Below are 7,033 nucleotides of genomic sequence, written 5' to 3'. Positions count from 1 at the left end.
TCAGTGCTTGCCTCACAAACATAAGGTCCTGGGTTCAAATCCCCAGCATTGCAAAAAGAAAAAAAAAAAATGAAAGGATCCAAGGGACAGTACCCATGATTTACATGAATGTTGTGATTACACCTCTCAAATACACAAGTCACCTCTTTTGCACTGATACCCCAACTCTGACACATTAATGAACTCTTCCCCAGCCTACACCAGGAATTCAATTGCATTAATCCCATTTAAATTTCTGTAACTTTGCTCAAGATTTTGAGATCATAGAAGCAATGCCACTATACAGAGTATAGCATTTTAATTGAAAAATTCCATTTTATATCTATCTTCTGAAGTCTTTTCTAGTGCCTGGCCACTAGATCTTGGTTTCTACCCACAAAGCACATAGTGTCACTGTTTTTTCTTCTCTTGTTTCTTTTGCATTACTTCTTTCTTTGACAAAACCTTAGGTGTAAGGGAGTCCCACAAAGCTCTTTTTCTTTATAAATTATTTATTTCTGTAGCATTAAATATTTTTATGATGAAAATATCCTACTTCTGTGATCAGAAAAAAGAAAAAAAATCTAGTAAAATTACATATAAAGAAAGGGGCTTTAGTCAGATGAAATAAATGAATAGTAGGTCCTAAAGGAATGTTGATGATAATAATGGGAATTACACTAAGTGAAAAAAGATTTTCATAATGACCAGGTGAAGTTAGTCTGATAGGGAAGTATAGAGTTTCCAAGATATGATGGGAAATAAGGTGAAGTAGAAAAAAATAATAATTTGTATTCATCTATTATAAAAATAGTTGTATACTGAGTGTTCCCCAAGTACCAGATACTTCTGAGAGAAACAACTCTCTCAACCAACATGGGTAAATCTCTATCATTGGATTTTGTTTCTTCATGAAAATAACAAAATTTCTTGTTATATATGTAAATTCTCCACATTGCTCATAAGTTCTTTCTGACATAGCCTGTAAGTCTCTCAAAGGCATGATTTTAACTATTCCTTTCCCACAGATAATATCCAGGTCATATCCAGGGCCTACCCTAGTGCTTAATGCAAAGGAGTTACATACTTCCTGTCGAATTGATCTAGCAATCCACCATAGATGAAGTATTGTTCTACAAACACATTTTTCTACTTCACAATTTATCTTCACAATTTACTGTTGGTAACATTAAAAGAATGAAAACATTCCTTTTATCTTCTTAACAAACCTGCAGCACAACATCAACCATGTAAGTATTCCAAAGCTTACCTATTTCTCCTTGGAGTATGTGGATTATTTTTTCAGTTCTTTGACATATGTGTTTAGACAGTTTTTGCCCTTTCCTTTCCATTCTGTCTGCCTTTTTGAGTCTTTTTCTTGCCTTACTTCTTTGGCTAGACTTTCCACTATAAATGTTGAGAAGAAGTAATAAAAGCATACCTTCCTGCCTGGCTTCCAAGCTTAGAGGAAAAGCATTTGGTCTTCCACCAGCAGGTATTATATTTAGTCAAGGTGGACTGCAGATATTCTTTAACAAGTTGAAGACATTCCTTTCTCTTCCTTTCTCTTCCTTGTTATGGAGATTTTATCAAGAATAAATGTTGAGGGGGCTGGGGAGATAGCTCAGTCGGTAGAGTGCTTGCCTTCTAAGCACAAGGCCCTGGGTTCGATCCCCAGCACCCCCCCCCCCAAAAAAAAAGAATAAATGTTGAATTTTTCTTGTACATTTTTCTGCATCTGTTAATGTAATGATACTTTTGATTGATTTTCTAATGCTAAAGTAACACTACATTTCTGGGAGGAACCCAATGTGGTCATGATGCATTATTCTTTACACTGTGTTGATATTTGTATTTGTTAAAGGTTTACTAATAACATTTAGGTCTACATAGAGGTTACTGCATTTTTGTGTTTCTAGGAATTTAGAATAATGCTGATCTTTAAGGATAAGTTGTGAAATGTACCCTCCTCTACAATTTCCTGGAAGAGTTTGTTGAGAATTGGTATTATTTCTTCCTGAAATGTTTGGAAGACTTTATTAATGAAATCATGTGCTTGTGGTTTACTTTGTGATAAGATTCGGGTGTTTTGTTTTGTTTTGGATTTTGGATTTTTTAACAGATGATTTGCTAGACCACCTATATGCCATAAAATGTAATAATTTTATATGAACAAGTAAATAATTTTTAATGATTTACAGGTTTGTACAACCATCACCACAGTCCAATTATAGAATTATTCCATCATCCCAAAAGTTTCTTCATGCCCATTCACAGTCACTCGCCACCCCAGTAAGAGGAAAGTACTAATCTTCACTCAAATTCCACAAATTTGTTTTTCTGTACATTACATATACATAGAAGCAATGGTATGTAGTCTTTCACTTCTGATCACATTCATGTAGCATATTTTAAAGATTTATCCTGGTCAGAGCATGTGTCAGGATTTCATTCCTTTTTATGGCTGAATATTATTCCACAATATAAATATTCACTATTTTGTTTATGCATTCACTGGGTATTTGGTGTGAAAAGGTTTTAACTACAAACAAAATTTCTTTAAAAGTTATCTATTTCAAGTTATCTATTTCTTCTTATGTATACGTAATGTATCTTTGCAGATTCATGAAAGCATCTGTTTAAGTTCCTAAAAGAGAAACTTAAAGTCAATTACTATAAACATTTGTAATTAACAGATATTTAAACAATATTTAAATTTTATTCCAGATGAGTTTGATTACACCAATTTATATATATATATATTTAGATATTTAGATATTTATAAACATGTGTGTCTATATACACACACATACACCCACATATAAATATACACACACGTACCTACATATACACACATATTTCCCAACTCCATGACCAACATGGGCACTGTATCAGTGTTCTCATGTTGTCCCAAGTCATTAGCAAAGTCTCTTGCTATTGTGTTAATTTGCATGGCTGTGACTCTTGGTGCTGAATAGACTGGTGACACAGATCTTAGATTCTCATTGTAGAGAGCCTTATAAGTAACAGATACTTAACAAGCATTTCCTTAATGAGATGGTAGTCTATTCTGTTTTTGCTATTTTATCAACTTTTGACTTCTTGGCTCAACAAGATCACAAGGTATTTAAGAATAAGGACAAATTCACATATTGCATTATATTCTGAATATTAAGTAAAATCACTCTAAAACAAATAAATGTTTACACACTCATTGAGGTGAATTTAATCCATTGAGACCACAGGTAGGCTTTTAGAATTACCTGCAAATAAAATTGCAAAAAGAGAAACCATTCACAATCCCAAATAATATAAATTGTAAAATAAAATATAAAGAGTGTGGGAATATATGTGTATTTATGATACATGATATTTTCACATATATCATACACATATATGCTAAAGTCCAGCAAAAAGAATATGAAGACGATAAAGTCACCTTCCTTTTATAAAATGAATCTCACCGTTTCAAAATCAACATTTATCACAGGGCAGTGCTGTTGGCTCCTCTGGTATACTGGGAGCAATATAGTTTTTATGCTAATTATTTTCCTCCATGCTGGCTACAAGATAGATATCTTGCAGCTAACCATAGTTACATTATAATAGAAAGAGATTGTATGAAGACACAAAATCCTCTTATGCAGACCAATTTAGAATCCATTTCAAAAACTCTATAGTGCTACATCTAGAAAGTAAAATGCACTGGGAATCTTACAGTTTTGCATATGTTTGTTAAGCTGAAATTTGTGTATGATTTTTATAAAGAAAATAATTCCCTCTTATAGACAATTTGATATTATGTTCTAGTATATTTGCCAGAACAGTAAAATGTAGTTTGATTTTTAGCCCAGGTTCCTAGGTTTGCATTTAGTCTTACTCATTTTGTAGAAAAAAATAAACTCATACTGACAATGACACCAAAGCTCTAGGGAAGGAAATGGTACTCGACTTATCATTGCACCTAGTAAAGATATGCTGTTCTTAAAATTAACTACTGAATAACTTAAGAAAAACAACAAATTTATTCTAGTTTCGAAATCCTAGCAGTCCTCAAATTTTATCAAAAGAACAAATAATTATTTCAATGGGTCTTTTAAACTTCTAATTCAAATCCTTAAATCACTTAGCATCTGCCCACTAATGCACTTTATGGAAATAACTTATAACTAATATTATTGGCATTAAAGCCACTAAAAGTAAATAGGACAAATGGACAGACTATTAGTGGTCCTACAAAAACTAAGATAGTGTATGAGGTTTGTGTTCAACTTCATAGATTAAACTACCAAATCAACATTGCACAAGCTCAATATCTTAAGTGCCTGAAGAAACTGAGTAATTTACCTGATTTAATAAAAGAAATGATAGTGGCTACCTGTATGATATTTACTATACATAAGAAGGAAAATGTAAAATTGTTAAAAATTTAAAAACAGGGATTTCATTGTAATTTTATTATTAAAAAATATTTAACTCTGCTTTTCTCCTGTCTCCTCTCTGTCATCATTACTGCCTTAGAACAGACCGAATGAATAGAGGACTTCCAAGTCTCACAATAAGCTTTACAAAATTTCCATATGTCACAAAGTTTGTGCCATATTAATAATAACTTTGAAGAAATGATCTCCCATACATATATATTAACTTAAAATTGATTTTCATAACACCTGTTAGAGTAGCTCATTTGGTGGGGAGGTCCTCTCATCAAAGGCATATCCAAATCTATCCTTCATTTTGTAAGTTTTGCTGGTATTATTTACATATATTTCATTTATTCTTCTTTCAAATGTTACAATGCCTAACATTTACATTCACCTGAAAGTCTTGTTTTCTTTCCCCAAAGTCTAAAATTAGGTATGATCAAATGTGAAATACAAAAATAGAGTGGGCAGACATAAAATGTCCCCTGTACAGAAATCAGCACTGAGCCTTATAAAAATAAGAGTTTTTCAAAAATCACACTGCTAGTTATAGAAGACTTAAACAGAATTCAAGTCTTCTGATGTCAAAACCAATGCTTATACTACTTATTCATACTGCCTCCTGGGGCACAGGGTTACTCTCTCTTGGGAGATTTTTGAAACCAGGATTTTCTCTCTGGGGATACTGAAGAATCATTTAGCATTTGTAGCCATTGAATGACACCTCAAAGAAGAAAGAGAGGGAGGGAGAGAAAAAAAGGATGGAAGTGAAAAAAAAAGGAAGAGGGATTTACTAAAGTCTTGGATAGAGTTAGTTTCCTAAAATGGATCACTAATTTCTGAACAGGTATATACTGACAACTATAACACAAGTGTGTGCTTAATATGAACAGTTCACATTTGATTATACTGGACAATTTGCCTATAGAGTATGAACTATGTGGAACTATGTGGAAATAAGTCATTCAAAGTACAAATGCACCATGTTCCTAGGCAGTCCATCTATCTCCAATGACTAAGTATACATCCTTCTACACTTCCCAGAAAAGTCGGTGGAGTTGAAGTCAGATACAAGAGGCATTCACAGTGAAAGAGATAATAATCATTAATGACTGAGACTCCCTAAAGAATCAAAACCACATCCCAGTGGGATTCCTTTTGCATGTGAAATTCAAAAATAAATGCCAACATTTAATATTTTAAGACCACCTCCCACTTAAATATAATGAAATAATTGTCAAGTAACTATGAATTAGCATAGATTTAATTCTGAAGGAAAAATATTAAAAAGAAGAAAGGAGATATTTTAAAGGTAAACTAAAAGAATGGTGGCTCATAGAAGAAATTGTAGAAGTAAAATACAGTTAGATAGTTACTTAGGTTAGCCTGATACCTAAGGATACCTAAGATTTAACTTTTCTCTCCTAGTCTCTTTTTATTTCCTTAGCAAATACCTTTCAAAGCTCAATTAATTTTCTTTCAGGAAATATACTATTTTATGCTTAAGTAGTTTTTAAAGTTCTTAATACCAAAGTAGACCTTAAACCATAAAAGGATGTGACTTGGTGACATATCTCCTCATCAAAATTATAAATGGAGTACCCAGAAGTTGGTTGAGGGCTATAAAAGAGGGAAATGTTCATGTAAAATCAGAAAATTGATTTTTTTTCAATCTAACATGCTGCCTTGTGGATAAAAAGCAACTAAATTGAGAATCAGTAACTGACAGGCCTGTTTGCATATAGTGACCTCCTCTCCTTGTACTACAGGAAAACATTTCCACCTAGAGTCCTTTCACAGAATATCTAGAGACCAAATGAAATCAACCATAATGACTACCAGAGTTAGATGATAATCAGTTTTTAATTGAAGCATCAAGTCAATTAATTTGTGACAACTTCCTATCACTTCTTATTCTTGACATGAAGTTTCAGAGGACATAGTTTTCAGGTCCATGGCATCCCTGGAACAGTTCAATGTTTGGACTCTTTTAAAATCACATTCATTAAAGAAAAAAAAAATCTTTAGAGATGGAGCCCTAACACTGAATTTGAGATTACAAACTGGCCTCTCTACTTTAATTTAATTAAATGTCTAGAAACACAATGTCCCTTAAGCATCACATACACAGATTCTTAATACTAGCAGATCTTTGGTTTCAAAGGTTTCAGAAACCAACTGAACCTTTAATAGGTTTTTGCTTCAGCTAATTCCATTCACCAAATAAGTGATTTTTGTCTATCTATGCAGATTTTTGTCTGTAAATGACTCACTGTCATTTCTCACAACCTAAAATTTCTAAAACAATATCATTTAAGAACAAATCACACTTTGGGAGACTTCCATAAGATATTTATTCTTGTTTCCAGACATAGCTCTATCCAATGTAATACATATCTGACAAACTTTATGTAAATCTTCTCTAAGATGATGCCATGTATTATTCTGGAATGAAAAACATCAATAAATTGTCCTGCTACTATTTTCATCAAGTTACAATTGCTATATAAAAATGTTAACTTACATATTTACCTTAATTAGTAAGGTAAGTAATGAATGCATTCTATATAAATGATGACCAAACCACTTCATCCTCATTGGTTAATCACTCCTCTGAAATTGTTAAGGTG

General features: G+C 32.4%; 1 non-coding gene across 1 annotated transcript; it reads left to right on the top strand.

Annotated features, from left to right (window-relative positions):
• Nucleotides 1–1,592: 1,592 nt before the first annotated feature.
• Trnar-ucu (transfer RNA arginine (anticodon UCU)) lies at nt 1,593–1,671 on the top strand. The gene has a single exon. It is a non-coding gene; the product is annotated as a tRNA-Arg (tRNA).
• Nucleotides 1,672–7,033: the final 5,362 nt, after the last annotated feature.

The sequence above is a fragment of the Sciurus carolinensis genome, chromosome 14 (assembly GCF_902686445.1).
Source record: "Sciurus carolinensis chromosome 14, mSciCar1.2, whole genome shotgun sequence".
Classification (NCBI taxonomy): domain Eukaryota; kingdom Metazoa; phylum Chordata; class Mammalia; order Rodentia; family Sciuridae; genus Sciurus; species Sciurus carolinensis.
This window is presented reverse-complemented; position numbering and strand designations above follow the sequence as displayed.